The following is an 18,149-nucleotide window of genomic DNA, read 5'->3' as shown; positions in this document are numbered from 1 at the left end:
CACATCTCCCTTAGGAGGGCACAACTCTGGGATTAGTATTCATATACTTCTCATTGGCAATATGAATTTAGATTTCTTGTTATTGGCCAAGAAGAATTTCCCATACTGATTCCAGAGTCTTGCACCAAGTAGGCCAGTCAGTGCCCCACTATGCTCTGTCTTTTAGACTATAAGAGCTGAAAGAGGTCGGCCACATGTCACTGCCAACGGGCGCCCTGAGGCAGGGGTGCAATTATAACTGAGGGGTGTCATGAGTAACAGAAACATCTTGTTACACTCTCTAAAAATCCCTTAACTAATTCCCAAACACAAGTGGAGGAGAGTTTTCTCAATAGTAGCTTGTTTCCAGGGAAGAGAAGAGTACAGGGGTTCTGACTTTGTCCTAAAGGCAGATTGTATAAGGTCAGCTATGACTCCCACGCTCACCAACTTCCCAAGTTTGGGCAAGTAACTTACATTCTGCTTGACTAGGTCTTCTCATCTGATTATGATTGCAGCATGATAATACAGTTATGATAATACACTCATACAACTTGTTTTCGATTATGGTGGTCTATTTAATGATATAAAGAAAAATACTGTAATGTTAAAAATGCAAAATATGAAACAGATCCCAAGTTATATATATAATCTTATGTATTTATAAAATTGGGTTTTTTTCATTTTTTTTTAACGTTTATTCATTTTTTGATAGAGAGAGACAGAGCGTGAATTGGGGGAGGGGCAGAGAGAGAGGGAGACACAGAATCGGAAGCAGGCTCCAGGCTCTGAACTGACAGCACAGAGCCCAACGCAGGGCTGGGACTCACAGACCGTGAGATCATGACCTGAGCCGAAGTCGGACGCCCAACCGACTGAGCCACCCAGGCGCCCCTATAAAATTGTTTTAAACTATCTTGCAAGAAATACAATGGTAGTTATGTCTGGGTGCTGGGAGTCACGAGTGAGGGAGAGAGATGTCAGTGGACTTGTCACGTAAGGAGTGGAAGTGAGCTTGTGAAGGGAGAAGGGAAATAATACATACAAAAATAAGAAGCTCTAGGGGTGCCTGGGTGCCTCAGTTGGTTAAGTGTCTGACTCTTGATTTGGGCTCAGGTCATGATCTCATGGCTCATGGGTTTGAGCCCTGCATCGACCCCATGTAACAGTGCAGAGCCTGCTTGGGATTCTCTCTCTCCCTCTCTCTCTGCCCCTCCCCGACTTGTGCACACACAACCTCTCTTGCTCTCCTTCTCTTTCTCAAAATAAATAAATAAATGTTAAAAAAAAAAAGAAAGAAGAAGAAGAAGAAGCAGCAGCAGCAGCAGCTCCCAGAGAGATTAAAATGATTTTGGCTGGCTAATTTCATTGTGCTGTGAGAAGCCTGGAGGGGTAGGAGAAGGAGGCAGGAGAAAAAATTAGAATGTCACTGCAATGTCAGGAGAAAATTAGTAGATGAAGTATTGTGAAAATTTCTATAATTTTGCTCTGTTGTTACTTAATGCTATGAATGCATCATCCATCATCTCATCTCCAGCTACTCTTTTGTTTTGTTTTCCCCTCCAATAGGCATCACTAACATCCAGTAGTCATGGTGAACGTATAAATTATGTAATTGTTTTGCATGCTGGGTTTCATGTTTCTTTAAATCACACAGCATCCCTAGATGGGCCTCCAAGTAATTCTGATTTTATATTAATCATATAATCAAAAATCACATTAAAATTTGCATTTTTATTTTTTGCATAAATAGGATTATGCTATACACATATGCCTATATATGCTTTTTTTGTTTTTTAACTCAGTAACATACCATGGACATCTTCCCCATCCAGACTCACAGAGGTACTCCATTACACTTTTGTTCTTACTGCATAGTATTACATAATATGTGTGGACCAGCACTTAGTCACTGTTTGTATTATTTTTTCAATGTTTATTTATTTATTTTTGAGACACAGAGCACAAGCAGGGGAGAGGCAGAGAGTGAGGGAAACAGAATCCAAAGCAGGCTCTAGGCTCTGAGCTGTCAGCACAGAGTCCAAACACAGGGCTCAAACCCACCAACCATGAGATCATGACCTGAGCCGAAGTCAGATGCTCAACGGACTGAGCCACCCAGTCGCCCCACTGTTTGTATTATTACAAACAGTACCATAACGAATGTCCTAGTAAATGTATATATGAGTGTATACACAAGTATAATGAGTCCGACTCCATTTTTTAATGTTTGCTGACAGCTTTGAAGCCTCACATCACCCTCTTCTCTTGTCCACCTCTGGGGAAATTAATAGTAAAAACCATGTTTTCCCTTCCTTGGTGCTAGTTGAAAATTCAAAATATGCATCCTCTGTCTCCCACACAAGCACCCTCTACCCAGTCCCACCCACTAACCACAATAAAAACCCAAGCCACGACTTCACTTTGCTCTCAATTCATTTCAGACTTGCTTGGAAACCTGCCTGCTATCCCCTGAAAGCCTTATTATGTAAGTAATAAACTTTATCATACTCTCTCAGTACATGTGTGGCATCTAGGCATCTGATGCAAATTTGAGCGGGGCGTTGAACACGTCCTTCCAGAGGGGAACCACAAGACAGCAAGTATTTATGTGGAACCAATTTCTAGAAGTAGATTTATAACACTTACAGGCGGTATAATGTCCTGTTTTTCCATATCGTTACCAACTATATGTACTTAGGGTTTTTTTTAATATCTTTTGCATCCTGATAAGCCAAAAGAGAAAATAAAGATAGAATTTAATTGCATTAGTTTCTAATTCTCTGATTGATAATGAATTTGATATTCTTTTCATTTGCTTTCTGGCCTTTTGTAATTCTTTTACAATGTATTATTTGCACTCTGTTCTCATTTTTCTATATGTAGGAGCACTTTATTAAGTATGTTAATCTTTACCAGTGGTATATATTGCATATTTTTTGTCTCATTCTGACTTTAACTTTTTTTATGGTGTCTTTTTCTGTAGGCAAGTTTTTAATTTTTATATCAATTGGCCCTTTTCATTTTATCTTTTTGGTGCTCAGTCATGTTTAGGAAGGACCTCCGCAACCTAAGATTATAAATGTGTCTGTCTCTGTTGTCTTTTGGAATATTTACAATTCCATTTTTTGTATTTATACATTTTACTTGAAGTTAATATGTAAATATAGTGATATAATAATTTCATTTTCTTTCCTAATAGGAGCCTAGCTATCTTAAACCACTTATTAAATAATATGAATTTTCTCTGCTGATTTGAAATACCAGTATTATCATACACAAAATTGGCATATTCCAAACACACACACACACATTTGCACTTTGTTTTGTTTCTTGGATCCATGTGACTATTGCTTTTTTACAAAGTCAGCCTTTGTAATATAATCTGTTAGGATTGTATTTTTTTCCAAATTTCCAAATTTTCTTGGCTATTGTTTACAATAAGCATTGGCATTCATTTGTCAGACTCCATGCAAGTTTCCTTAGTCTTTATTTTTAGATCTTCGTTTTTAGATTAATTTTGAAAAAAAATTGATATCATTATTATATTTAGTCTTTCCCTCCAGAATATGGAATAGATCTCCATTTATTTAAGTTCTCCACAATTTCTGCAATTAATTTACATGTCCTAGATTCTAATAAGTGCATATTTTCACACCTTATTGTTTCTGAATGCCTAACATATCACATGTAGATGTTTATGATAGTATTTCTTTCGGGGTTTTTCCAAAGTGCCATAATTAAATTGTACATAACATTTTAGAGTCGAGAAAATGTTGTGCCTTTATAATAGAAGCATTTCTTTACATATTTTCAAAATACCACTAGATATTTTACATAATTTTTGACATTGTTTTTTTATCCATCTTTGGCTACCTCCATAAGAGTTTGAGGTTATTTTTGTAGAAAATGCTATAAAAATTTTTTGGATTGTAGTTCTAATATATCTGGTAATCAACATTTAAATTACCATGGAGAATCTTTTCATAATCAATTATTCAGCAATCATTTATTTTATAAGCTTCGTGTACACAGATCAGATTTTCTTAAATAAAAAAATCTCCTGTGCTCTTCTATTAATGTTTTCTCTCAACAGTTTGCACACGAATCAATTTGTGCGAATCAACTAACACTCATGACTGTTATTAACCCTCAATATTGCAATTAGTGGCATTACTGTTAGGGAACAACAATTGTTTATGGAAAGCAGGTGCTATGACAAGAACATTAGGGATATGATGATGAGAACCATCCTCATTAACAAGGCTATTCATCCCCAGGTCAATGTTGCCAAGTAAATAAGAAGCCAGGATTCTACAATTAGGAGCAGTAAATCCAGTCAGTATCAATATGTGGTAACCATATTAATTCTTTATAACAGGCTTAACCTGCTGTCTAAAAGAAAATTCTTACATGCCCTTTGAAAGTTTCTCTGAACTGATGCCATAGGTGAGGTCTAACTCTTAGGAGGTAATAGCAAATCTATTACGAAGTTTTCCTAGACCTCACAATCCATGAGTACAAAAGAATTATGTTGATATCAACGACTCGGATATCTCAGCCTCCTTAAAATTTCACTCCCAAGAATTTTGGGAGCATGACTACACATGGAGCTATGAGTCAGTCCACTCAGTTATATGTGACTTTCACTGTTTCTACCATCTGCCTTTGTGGGACTCCACCCACCATCTCCCTCCAGGACTGCCCTAGGTATCCAGAGTTCCTGGAAACCAAACTTGTATGTCTGATGCTGAGCAGGGACTCTATGCTACCCTCTTGGCATATAGTGGGTGAAATTATCTTTTCAGGAGGTTGAGGTCTTATGTGTGAACAAGAACATACAATGTGTCACTCAGTTATATGTCCATACTTCCTTTTCTCTCTGACCAGGCATAATATAGATAGATTTCTATCTAATAATTGTATCAAGCATACACACGTGTCAGGGATTGGGCTAAGAGCTACAGATGCAAAAATGAATAAGACACAGACTCTGAATTCCAAAAGTTTATGGTCTAGTAAAGTCGATGCCTGTGTCAGAAAATAAGTTCCATATAGAAATTAACCAAAATTACTTGATTGCTTCTCAAATATTTGAAGAAATCATCTCACTGTAAATCACTATCGCTCATCTTGTCTTGGATGTGATATTACTATTTCATTAATATCTTTCTTTTGGACCCTTGGGAATTATTACCAGCTACGGTACAATTTGACCTTCAGATTCAAATCTAGTCGTGGTCTCTGTTATGCAGAAAAGGAAAAACCAAGCCCACCTTGTTTGTCCAAAGCTCACCTCTCCATTGGCTTACTCTGCAATCAGGAATTGCCCAGAGAAAAGAAATAGTAGTTAATATTTCCAATATTCCTATGTTCTGCTGTATGTTTCCATCTTTATTTTCTTGCACATTATTTGCTCAGGGTATGGATAAATGCTAATAAATGGGAAAACATAATAATAATATCATGCAAATAATTAAAGAATATGCCTTTTTGTAGCCACTTATTTTCTCTTTCCAAAAACTGTTGATAGTATAGGAAGAAAAAACAAAACAAAACAAAAACAATCTTCTAGTATCCATTTCCCCACATAAAAAGGTAAACAGACTGGCCCGAGGATTCAATTTACCACTTTTCAAACCAAGTTTAAGTGCTGACTCCAAATCTGCTGTTAACATAAAAAAGTTAAAAAAATAAATTAAAAAAAAGTCTTTGCAGTTTAGGTTCTTGGCATATGGCCTCCTCCAGACTCCCTAGACTCCAATTTCTAATCTACAATACAGCCTCTGAAAAACAATTGTCAAAGCTCCATACACATTGGAAAAGAGATTTTCTATCCACTGCCAAATGAAAAGTTAAATACCACGCTGAAATGCATAGCAAAATCCTTTATCACTAGAGGGCAAAAGGTGCTTTCAATGCTTTATTTAAACTTACATACATTATTACTGCTGGCGCAGCGAGTAGCTCTAAAGCTTTCTAGATGTTTCCTTCACTTCTTAGGGGGAAAAAAAAGAGGTCTGTTATTTGTTTTTCCTTCCACAACAGCCCCAGACTATAATTACACCAAATCTCCTCATGCTATAACTAGGGGGAAAGATTGGGGGTGTTTGCATGTTTAAATGAAAATCTTAATTCCTTCAAATGCTGCCACAATTTTTAAAAAAATTTTACTTCATATCTGAAGTCCCTCATGACATATGCTACCTAAGAATAATATTTTTAAACCCACATATGCCAAATATGCTGTTACTGTTCTCACATTATTAGTCAAGTAAAGCTCTTCACTAATTCTGCATCACAAAATGTTCCCGACACTTGAAGACACTTGCAAAATTTCATACTTCTAATTCTTTTTTACCTGGAAGTTCACAATATTAATTTTTAACATGCTTGGGGAAATCATGAAACCAAAAGCAGATTTAAGTAGCAAAATTTTGTAACACGTGTTAGGCCTTTCAACCATCGCCTAAGCTGGCTATTTTCATTCAACCTTTCGGTTCACTGCTGCATCAGTGTCTATTCCAAGGAAGGTTTTGCCTTCTCACTGGGTCTTTTTGTAGGCGGACCTCATTTACATAACACTCGACAACTTTTATTCCAGTCCATTTAGCCTCTCAGATTCCATTAAAACTCTAAAGGGACCATGGCTGAGTTAAGGTGAGCTAGAAAAGCAGGGCAAGTCTGCACCCCACCCCCCCCCACTTTCTGCCACCCAACCTCCCAAAGGACAGAAGCTTTACCCCCTCCGTCCTCTCTGAACAGCTGCTTGGCTCCCCTTCCTGGCACCTGGTTTTGCATTTTGGTTTTTCTCATTTGTGCCTTTCTATCTACTTAACCCACTGCCCTATTTCGTCTTTCACCTCTTCACTCAATTCCTCTTCTCTCTTTTCACTCAATTCCTTTTCTTCTCTCTTCTGAAGTGGAGACGTACAAAGAAGCAAGAAGTAAAGGGGAGAAAGTCAAATGTCTGTCTTCGGGCTATTAACTGAAGTTCCAGAGACTTTTCTATTGTGCCTTTGTTCCTTTTTCTCCCCAAATATCTCCAGGTTTACATGTTAGTATTTTTTGTCTCTCTCTACTCACTATCCCAATAACTGAAAACTTGTCGTAGCTCCTCCAATACCCTGAGGGTCTCATTATTTGCCCAGCAGATTTATGTGCTGGGATGAGGGGAAAGGGGAGGCTAGGAAAGAAGAAATGGGACAGATACTGGGGCGCCTGGATGGCTCAGTCAGTTGAGCGTCTGACTTCCACTCAGGTCATGATCTCACTGTTGGTGGGTTCGAGCCCTGAGTTGCATCGGGCTCTGCACTGACAGCTCGGAGTCTGGAACCTGCTTTGGATTCTGTGTCTCCCTCTCTCTCATTTTCCTAACAACAGATAGCCCCTCAAGGTCCTGGAAACCTTGCTTCCAAAATTCCTTAGAGACTTATGCTGTCCCTAATCGCCTCCCAACCTGAATATATATAATCAGTCACTCTTCACAATCCCAGGGCAGCTCTTTCTGCCCATAGGTCCTGTCCCTGTGCTTTCATAAAATCACCTTTTCTGCACCAAAGATGTCTTCAAGAATTTTTTTTTGGCCATTGGCTCTGAACACCCACCATCACCCCAAAACCCCATCACGAAGGCTTCACCACTGCTCTAGTTCTCTTAGGACTTCAGGAACATTCTTCCCTCCATTTGTCCTTCATGATTCCCACTCTGCTAACCCCTGGGTGCCCCAACATCCTCTTCTGGTTTTCTCAACCTTGCCAGGGCTCTACACTTGTCATTAGCATCTCTCCAGTTGATCAATCTTGAGCAGAATTCTGTTCCTTGCAGACTTCTGACTGATGCACCTGGCTTGTAAAGGGCCAGTGACAACATTACACAGAAGACTTAAGCACCAAAGAGCAAAGCAGGAACAGCATTCTTCCCCTGTTCACGTTGTCCAAAATGTGCTATCCAAATGGAAAGCAACATGACTATTTATTATTAGCAGTATTAAATGGAGTGTTGACCCTTTTCCATTAGTCTTATAAAGAATGGTGAGTTGATGGGTCAGTCGGGTTAAGTGTCCAACTCTTGATTTCGTCTCAGGTCATGATCTCATGGTTCATGGGTTTGGGTCCCCCGTCGGACTCTGTGCTGGCAGTGCAGAACCTGCTTGGGATTCTGTCTCTCCCTCTCTCTCTCTGCCCCTCCCCAGCTTGCTTGCTCTCTAAATAAATAAATAAATAAACATTTAAAAAAAAAAAGAACGGTGAGTTGATGTTAAGCAGCTGATATGAGCTTTGTTCTTCAAAACTCATTACTTCTTTAATTTTGAATCTTAGAACTTTTTCCGTGAAAAAGTAGAATAACTCTACGTGGGGAGAAGAGAGAGTACATCTGCCATCACAGCTCTTTTTGGTGCCAAGTCCCTGCAGTGGGAAGACGGCAACCTGCTGTAGCTATTAATATTGCAGAAGAAAAATGTACAGTAGAAGGAAATTGCCATCAAATGCCCTAAAGTCAGAACAAAGAAGTAAAGAATTCTTTAGTAAAGAATAGTGATGTACCCATTCTTTGCTGAGGTTCTGATTAAGTTTAGTCTAGATTTGGATTATTTTCACTAGGTTTTCATACCAAGGACATTGGTGGGGGGGGAGGGAGGAAAAAATATAAGTCTCTAAGTCATTTAAGAGCTTAAGAGAAAATCTCTTGATTTTTTTTTATTTAAAAAAATTTTTTTAATGTTTATTTTCAAGAGAGAGAGAGAGAGACAGAGACAGAGAGCAAGCAAGGGAGGGGAAGAGAGAGAGGGAGGCACAGAATCCGAAGCAGGCTCCAGGCTCTGAGCTGTCAGCATAGAGCCCGATGTGGGGCTCCAACTCACAAACCAACCCGAGATCATGACCTGAGCCGAAGTCGGGTGCTTAAGCGACTGAGCCACCCAGGTGCCCCGAGAAATCTTCTTTATTTATCAAAATCTTTTTAGCCAAATCTAACAGTAATAGAGCACTTCATAAAATCAAGTATTGCCACAAAATGATGGCAGGATAAAGGACAAGATCTTCTTTTATATGAAAGCTGTCCCCATGGGAGAAGATGGGCAATATAAATTTAAGCCAATACTTTTGGGAATGCATAGTGCTTAAAAATTCTTAACAAGATTGGAGATTGAAAAAAAAAATGTAATGGATTAATGATCAAGTAAACCTGTTAAAGTAGAAAAGTGCAGATATAGGCGAAGAAAGAGATTCTTTTCTGTTACATTTAGTTTGTGTTTTGTAAGTAGGAATCACTATCACTATCTCTGTTGTTGTTAAACAACAGCAACAGCACTAACAGGGATAATCTTGATTGACCAAAAGATTTGTAAACAATTAAATTAAGGGCTTGTTCTTCACAATGCAGAAAGATTTGCCACTTTCCATAACGTGCTGCTTTCTAGAATGTGTCCAATTAGGGCATAAACGTTGTTTTCTAGATTCCTAATTACTTCAAAGATGAGTTTTGGTTTTGAGATGAGTGTTGACAAGACAGAAACCAAACTACAGACTTTTGGAAGTTGGGACCAATAATAAGAAATTAGCAATCAAATGTAAACCTTTCGGGAATCGAATAAAAACTTTGGTGAAAATAGGTTTCAAAACAGCACACAAGGAGAAAGTCTTCTGCATAATGTCCAGTCCCACCAAAACCTAAAGACAACATTTAATTCAGATATTTTGGGGGGGAAAATAGGGTAACTTCCAGTTCTGGAGAGCTGACAGATCACAAGTCTCTTTGAAATCAATATCCCACTGGTGTGACTGAAGTAAAACACAACAGAGGCTAAATTAAAGCTGAGTTAGAGAGGGCTTCACCAGCAAACCAAAACAAAGAAAGATTTCTCAAAGAGATTTCTGAAACGGATGCAGTCAAACTGATGACAAGTCCCCACAAAGAGAACCCAAAATACAGGCATTAAGATTGGACTAAGACAAAGAACACCTGCACGGAGAACCTGAGGGCAAGTCCTGCGGTCAAGGTTGAGAGAGAGGAAGACTCTGAAATCAGAATGCCTGAATTCATCGGATCCAGGCTCCAACACCCTGCCTGCCTCAGTGTTCTCAAATGAAGAATGCAAATGAGAATAGTGTTTACCTGGAGACCTACTATGAGGGTTACATGAGATCACGGAGATAAAGCGTTTCACCGAATGTCTGTCCTCCAGGAAGTGCTGAAGCATTCAGAATGTAACAAAAATGAAAATACCAAATTTCAACACCTAAGGAAGGCAGTTAAAAATAAACAGAAAAATCTCATACTGTTTTTCTTTAAATAATATATTTTATTTATCCCAGCGGTTCTCAGCCAGGGGAGAGTTTTAAATGCCTTCATTGTTCAAGGACTGGAATGCATAAACTAATTGCAGCAGAGTCTATGGGTTCCCTGCCCAGATCCTCAGGGACCCTCTATCAGCTGTGGCATGTGCTCCTGCTAATGACCTATCCCTGCACGGGTCTGCAGTGGGCTCCCCTTAGATGATTTCCCCACCCACGGGTGCCTGAAGGTATGTCCCAGCTCCCACTGGCTCCATTGGAGCCAATGGCTGACTATAGTAATCCTCCCTTATTTGTGGGGTATGCGTTCCAAGACCCCCAGTGAATGCCTAAAGCCGTGGTTAGTACTGAACCCTATACATAACATATTATTTCTATATGTACACACCTATGATAAGGTTTAATTTGTAAATTAGGCACAGTAGGAGATTCACAATAACTCAGAATAATCATAATAATATACTATAATAAAAGTTATGTGAATATGGCCTCTCTCACTCAAAATGTCTTATTGTACTGTACTCACCCTTCTTCTTGTGACAATGTGAGATGATAAAATGCCTACCTGATAAGATGCAGTGAGGTAAATGACGTAGGCATTGTGACATAGCGTTAGGCTTCTATTAACCTTCTGATTATTTGTCAGAGGATGATCATCTGCCTCTAAACCAAGGTTGACCACTGGTACCTGAAATCTTGGAAAGCGAAACCACAGAGAAGGAGGGACTACACTGTAACGTTGGGACACAAAGTTCCTGCGTCCTTGTCACAAGTTAGGACAGACCATGGTGCAATTCCTGCTTGATTTATGCTACAGAGCTCCCCAGAGAATCAGGCTGGGTGAACTTAGACCTCTCCCATTCCCTCCCTGCTACCTCGCTCCCTGCAGGCTCTTGTGAACACTTCTGTAACAAACTAGCTTTACAAGAATTGCCACCTCACGCTCTGCGGCTGGGGAGCCCAGCCTAAGTTATAAGCCTTCAGGTCAGGAACCCAGAAAAAGTCTTCCCCCAAAACTGAACCAAAATAAAAACATAAGCCAATAATAAAATGAAAGTGTAAATTGGTGAAAAGGCGGGGAATTGTGAGCTTGATAAATTGAACCAAGAATGTGAACTTTTGAGTAATTCTCAAATGGACCTGTCTATTGACCTTACAGATCACAGTGCTTTATGTAAAAAATAAGTAATTTGGAACTCCAAATAGTTGATGTATGCTCATAAAAAGGCCTTGTCCCTACACCAAAAGTTGTAAATGTATTCCTGTGGGTATATTGTTAGAATACAATGTGTCTAATCAAATATGGTATCTGTTGTCTCTGAACATTGTTTTTCTTTTCTTTTCCAGTTAACCAATCAACAGCCAATTCCATTGAATTGGTGTGCTTCTATTCTACTCAAAAAGACTTCAAAAACCACAAGAAAGGAAAACAAGAAAATATACACATATTTGCTCATTTGTGAAAGAATAAACCAGAAACTAATGTGACTGGTGACTTGAGTAAAAACAGGGTGGAAAAATGGGAGAATGGAAATAGGATACAATCGCAAGTGGGGTAATATTCTCTGAACATTCTGTTTTGTATACCTCTGACTTTTAGAATAATTTTCATGTTTCACATGACGAAAGATAAATTATTAAAGTTGAGCGGAATGTGGTGGGGAGAGGTAGGGGGAGGTGCTAGTATAGGGTGGAGTCAACTGGGCTTTGTCTTACAGGGTCCACCATGCCCGTGGGGAGGGGGAGGAACACACCTTTGGGGCTCCTGGCAGCAGGGTGGGGAGAGTCCACAGGACTCTGCCCAGTAGGATCCAAAGCTGGAACTTGGGATGGGGGGACAAGGTATCACTTCTTTGCTGTGCTTCACCTCAAGCAGGGCAGATAAAGTCAAAAAGGTTCTGTTCCATAGATGTTTCTCTTGGTCATCTCACTAGAAAGAATGGGCTCATCCTAGGGCTCTTAATGTCTTCTCCCAATAGCAGTTCTGGTTTTCAGGCTTTTCTAGCACTCAGGAAGAGATAAATGGGAAGCAAAAGAAAACAGTTCCAAGAACACACTGCCAGGTCATTCTGTGGGTCTAGAGATTTTTACCCAATATGGCTACTTTTTCTACCTTCCCGAGTCTTCTGATAGTTGTATTCATTTTAGTCCAGGCCTACTCATTGTTGCTAGTAAGAAACACACAATAAAGTACTTTTATCCCATATTACCTGGACCCAGAAGTTCAAAACCCCCGATTTTTTTTTTCCCTTTCAGAATATCAGGTTCTGCTGTCTTTGCCTCTTATCTGGTTCTATCTGGCCATTCTCTGGCGTCTGAATTAACCTCCTTGCTTCTGGTCTTTCCTTTTAATGGAGATTCCAAAGAATGACATTTAAACTTTATTATTCCTGTCTCACACATTGAATGAAATTCTTCTCAAAACAAAACAAAACAAAAACCTTTCTTTTATCAACTATTTGAATCCCCTGAAATACAGTATTTCAGAACAAGCCAATGAATACTTGACTTATTCCTTTACATACCAGCTTTCAGAAAAATGGGTTGTTGCCTTAGCAAACTCCAATGATGACCAATAAGGCTTTGTGGCAGGGAAGTGGTGATAGCACAATATGATGCCCTAGACTTTTAGCCTACTTGAATCCATTGTATATCAATCCATCGAGGTGAATCTTATTTCAATCCATTGTCATCATTGTTCTTTTTGATATACACACTGCCCCACTTTGACTAAAATGCATCCTTTTAAGACGGTTTCTCTCCTGTAACACAATCCCCAGCAGTCCTCGATATCTTCCTTACTTTTAAAAAAAATTTTTTTTAACGTTTATTTATTTTTGAGAGACAGAAAGAGATAGAGCACAAGTAGGGGAGGGGCAGAGAGAAAGGGAAGCACAGAATCCGAAGCAGTCTCCAGGCTCTGAGCTGTCAGCACAGAGCCCAACACACAAATCACAAGATCATGAGCTGAGCCAAAGTCAGACACTTAATCAACTGAGCTGCCCAGGGGCCCCTTCCTTACTTTTTAATGTAACAAGATGTTCTTGGTATATCTTATGCATTTTCTGTCCTCAGACCATCAATTATACATTCTCAAGTTGTTCTAGTTAGCTTCAGTATGATGTAGTACTTACAAAACGGAGTCTAAGAAAATTGAGTTGTTCACAACTTCTGTTTCTTTTCTCTGGAAACGTACACATTGACAAAGAAAAATAAATCATGAGTTCATAGTGATACTTTTAATTTTATGATTGTATCTTTTTTTATTTTTGAGAGAAAGAGAGTGGGGGAGAGGCAGAGGGAGAGAGAGAGAGAGAGAGAGAGAGAGAGAGACAGAGAGAGAGAATCTTAAGCAGAGCCCAACTCGGGGTTTGATCTCCTTACCCTAAAGTCATGACCTGAGCCGAAATCAAGAATCAGATGCTTAACTGACTGAACCCTCAGCCACCCCTTTTAAATTTTTTTAATTAAAAAAAATTTTTTACAGAGAGAATCTTTTTTCTTATGACAAAATTGTTGGGTGCTAATGACATTACTATAATTATATATTTGTTTTGCCATTGTATCTATTTGTTTCAAAACAACAAAATTTCTTTCTTTCTACCTTTCTTCCTCTATTTTAAGGATGGCCTTTTGAATTTTTAATTAATTTTTATTTGTAATTATGTAAAACATTCTCATGCTCCCAAAGTCAAAACTATTTAAAAAATAAAAAGATACATTCCGAGAAGTCTAGTTTTCTTCCACGGTCCTCTCTATTCTCTTCTGTCTTAGTCCGTTCAGACTGCTATAACAAAAATACCACAAACTGGTGGCTTAAACAACAAACATTTATTTCTCACACTTGGCTGGAAGTCCAAGATCAAGGTGCCTCCAGCATGAGTGTCTAGCGGGGGCTCTTTTCCTGGTTCAAGGTGTTCATCTTCTCACAGTATCTTATAATATATATATATATATATATATATATATATATATATATATATTCCTAAGATTCCTAAAATTAAAAGCAATATACTCTAGGGGTGCATGGCTGGCTGAGTTGATAGAGCATGCGACTCTGGATCTTGGGGTTGTGAGTTTTAGCCCCATATTGGGCGTAGAGACTCCTAAAAAAGCAATATGCTTATATGCATAGTTTTGGTATGCCCGTAATTTTTATCACGGATCCATATGTCCATATATATGTACAGCAAATATATCAGTACATGAAGATATTACTCATTCCCCTTTACAGATGCATTGTGCACTTATTCAACCACTCCTTTTTTGATAAAAATTTTATATTATTTTCAGTTTTTTGCTCATGACTATTGTTACGATAAATCCTTTTCTCAGATATAAATTTGTATTTTTTTCCAGTGTATGTTCCAAAACACTGAAGTGAAATTTCATAGATATGAATGCACAGTCAAAGGGTAAATGCATATGCACTTTTACTAGATGTTGCCAAACTGCTCTCCATAAGATTGTCTATTGTTTTATTCCCATCAGCAATGTGTGAACATGCCTGTTTCTCACTTGCTTACCAACAGAGGATATGTCAAACTTGTAGAATTTGGTCAACCTGATAAGTGAGAAATAGTGTCACAATGTAAATTTATATTTTTATCCACTTTAGATGAATGAGGTTGAGCCTATTTCCGTATTTAATGGTTAGTAACACTTCTTTTTCTATGGAACTTCAGTTTATATTCCTTGCTCATTTTTCTAAATGGTGGTGGAGTATTTTCTTCCCGAGTTTTAGAAGAGTAATATGTTTAGGGATATTAACACATTTTCTGTGACTAAACCATAAGTATTTTTCCCAGTTTGTCATTTGTCTAAGGAGTTCTTGAATGGAAAAAAGCAAATGGTACAAGAGTGTGTAAAACACATGATTTTATACAAAAAATTTAGCGTGTATATAGTTATTCTATTCATATATTATATATAATATATTATACACCATACATTATTGTTGTAAAGCCTGTTGGTTAACAGTAACAGTTGGTTTCTCTTTTTTTATAATGCAGGTGCCTGACTTAAGCTTTGATATTCAAGGCATCCATTTCAAAGAGGCAACCACTTCAAAGAGGGCTGTCTGGAATAAGCACAATGCCAGCCACAGGACTAGATCAAGAGCCAGGTCTCCTCCCCACCTGCTCAGCCCCTTTCCTTTAGCGATATTGGTAGATTTCCATAACTGGCCATTTGGGCTGCTTCTTTTTTCTCTTCGCACACTTCAAATTCCTGCTCCTCTTTTAAATTCACCAATAAAGAGTGAACCCTTGAAACTCTAACCCCCACCCTCAACTCCAATAAAAGCAGAACCCCAGCTCCATGAGTTCTCTCCACAACCCTGCTGTACGGCCCCCCAGGTGTCCCATGTGATTTTGAGGACCCTTGAGTAATAGACATTTTATCCCCCAAGGTTTCCTGATGGTTGTTGCTGAGAGTGTCTTGCAATCATAATAAGAACCACAAGGACTGGCCCAGTCACAACATATAGTATAATATATAGTACATTATATATTCTACACTTAGGATATACGCCGAAGTGATACTAGTGATTATCCCAGTGAATGGGAAGGGTAGCCAGAGAATGGAGGAAGAACTTCCACTTTCTATCATATTAGCTCTGTTTTCTTGAATTTTTTTCAATGAGCAAATGCACACCTTTTATAGTTTTTAAACAAAAAGAGGAGAAAAAACTCATAATTTCTAGGTGTTGTGACAATACTTTGCCAATATCTAGTCTACTTGTGTTGTTTGAGGAGAAAATTGTGCAAGTGAATGCTTAGCATCCAAAGTCCAAAATAAAGAACGAATGTAAGAATTTCAAAAAAACAGAGGTTTCTTCTTGACCTTGATCCAACTGCCTAAAGAAAGAAAAATCATACTAATTGCTTTCCTGACACATTTGACTTGATCCCATCTTAGCAGAACACTGGTAATACCACTTCCTCTGAGTGTACCATCTCTAACAGTTGCCTTCAGCAGTGACTTTGAAATAAATTTTAATACAAGAGACCCACTTCCTCCATGCTAATTTGGTTTCATAAGGGACAGAGGAGACAAGTAATTGTTCCAGTGATATTATGAAGCTATGATGTATTTTCTCAAATATGTAACTAAAATGTTTCCCTTTTATCTTGGTAAACAAGCCAGGCCAATGAACTCAATCCAAATGATGAGAAATTTTAGTCTGTATTTGGGGAAAAGCAACATTAGTATTCCAAGACTTCATTTACTATCTCTCCATGGAGACATAATAACTAGGAATTACATCATACAATGTAATCTCTTGAGAATTTTGAAGAGAACTTTCAAGCATTCTAAATATATAAGAGAAGGATAGATATGCAGCTTGAAGCATCATATCCACATAGATGAATTGTCAATGCCACCAGAATTTACTTCAGAGGTGATCAACCCTCTCTTATATTTTCTGAGCTACTTTGCAATGTCAGAATTGTTTTACAACCTCATCAACAAAAATGACCAGGCTTGATCGTGTATCAAGCTGCATCACATCAAGGCTTAAGAGCTTACCAAAAACTCAGTGAGAGACTTCACTTAAGTTCTGCCATCTCACTAGCATCTTCTCCGTTGAGGGGAGTATAAAATCAAATCTGCACTTCCACTGTTGAGGCAACTGCACAACTCTAGCAGCCATCTCTACTGTGATTCCAGAATCACAGAGACTAGCTTCAGGAAACCCATGTTTGGTGTAACTCAGCATGTCAGTAATGGATTTGTGCATGCTGGAGGGTTGGAGGATCGGCTCTCTCAAAATATACACAAAGCACAAATCAAATCATGCTGCACTGATGTTTACCAGGAAATATTTGCAGTCAACAGAGCCACCAGACTTGCTGCTGGGACCACAGTTATGTTATGTGAATATGACAACAAAGGAGGTACCAGAACAGTCCCAACCACTCCCTAAAAGCATTCTCTACACCAGTCATGCGCAATGCCTATAGCTAGCTCCACCATCATGGCTCTTCCTCCAGCCTAGGACACAGTGCAAACACTCCTGGGAGACAAAAGGTGGTAGGCATTCATCATTTTTTGGAGGTTAATATAAAACCTTGACCTAAGAGCAGAGAGCATGTGTAGTTGATGCAGTTGATGTTCTGCCCTGACCTATCAAGCAGAGCACCCAGCTTAACCTATCCTCCAGGTGAATCTATCCTCCAGATGCTTGGAGTGTTGGCTGCTAATGGCTCACAGCTGCCCCTCCTGCAGACTGCCCCTACTGCAGTAGGCCTTGCCTGAAATGTTAGGCAGCTCTCACCCCGGGGGGCGGGGATGGGGGCGGTGGGCTGCCCATGGTCAATCACTGACTGACACATGGTACAAATAGCCACCTCCCATACCTCAAGGCGAAGTGAGCCTATGGTGCAGGTCATGCCCCAGAGCGTCCAAGCCAAGACCACATCTATCAGGGTTTTCCCACACACTATCCTGCTTCCTCATTCCACTTCTCCTGAGAGCCCTCCCTGAGTATAAGGCATGCATCTGAGTCCCTGGCTCTCCTTCTAGGAACCGTGACTCAAAATGCAGTGGCAAGTTTTGATGGAAGGATAATGGAGACATATGCCCATGGCAAAGGGTACAAGACCAGTTAAAGAGCCATCAAGAGGCCTTTGGCCAGAGGCCTATAGACAGGTGCTGAGGAGTAGACCTGCAAGATGGTAGAGAAGAGAGGGGGAGCAGAGGGTAAAATTCTGCTGCCTCCCTCTCCTCAGGGCAGCCACAGTGACCCGGAAGAAGAGCCATGTTCCACAAAATGGCATCGATAGCCAAAGGTGTGGGGCCACAGAGGGTGGCAGGCTTTGCAAAGACTCCCAGGAACAGCAGGTAGTGGTGCATAGTCCTCTGGAGTGAATG

General features: G+C 39.2%; 1 long non-coding RNA gene across 1 annotated transcript; it reads left to right on the top strand.

The window, feature by feature from the left end:
• The first annotated feature begins 2,421 nt into the window (after positions 1-2,421).
• On the top strand, positions 2,422-16,334 carry LOC113603811 (uncharacterized). Its single transcript, XR_008289998.1, has 3 exons — positions 2,422-2,467; positions 11,622-11,829; positions 15,287-16,334. It is a non-coding gene; the product is annotated as an uncharacterized LOC113603811 (long non-coding RNA).
• The last annotated feature ends 1,815 nt before the right edge of the window (positions 16,335-18,149 follow it).

Source organism: Acinonyx jubatus, chromosome A1, assembly GCF_027475565.1.
Source record: "Acinonyx jubatus isolate Ajub_Pintada_27869175 chromosome A1, VMU_Ajub_asm_v1.0, whole genome shotgun sequence".
In the NCBI taxonomy this organism is placed as follows: Eukaryota; Metazoa; Chordata; class Mammalia; order Carnivora; family Felidae; genus Acinonyx; species Acinonyx jubatus.
The sequence above is the reverse complement of the archived record's forward strand: the minus strand, read 5'-3'. Positions and strand labels throughout refer to the sequence as shown.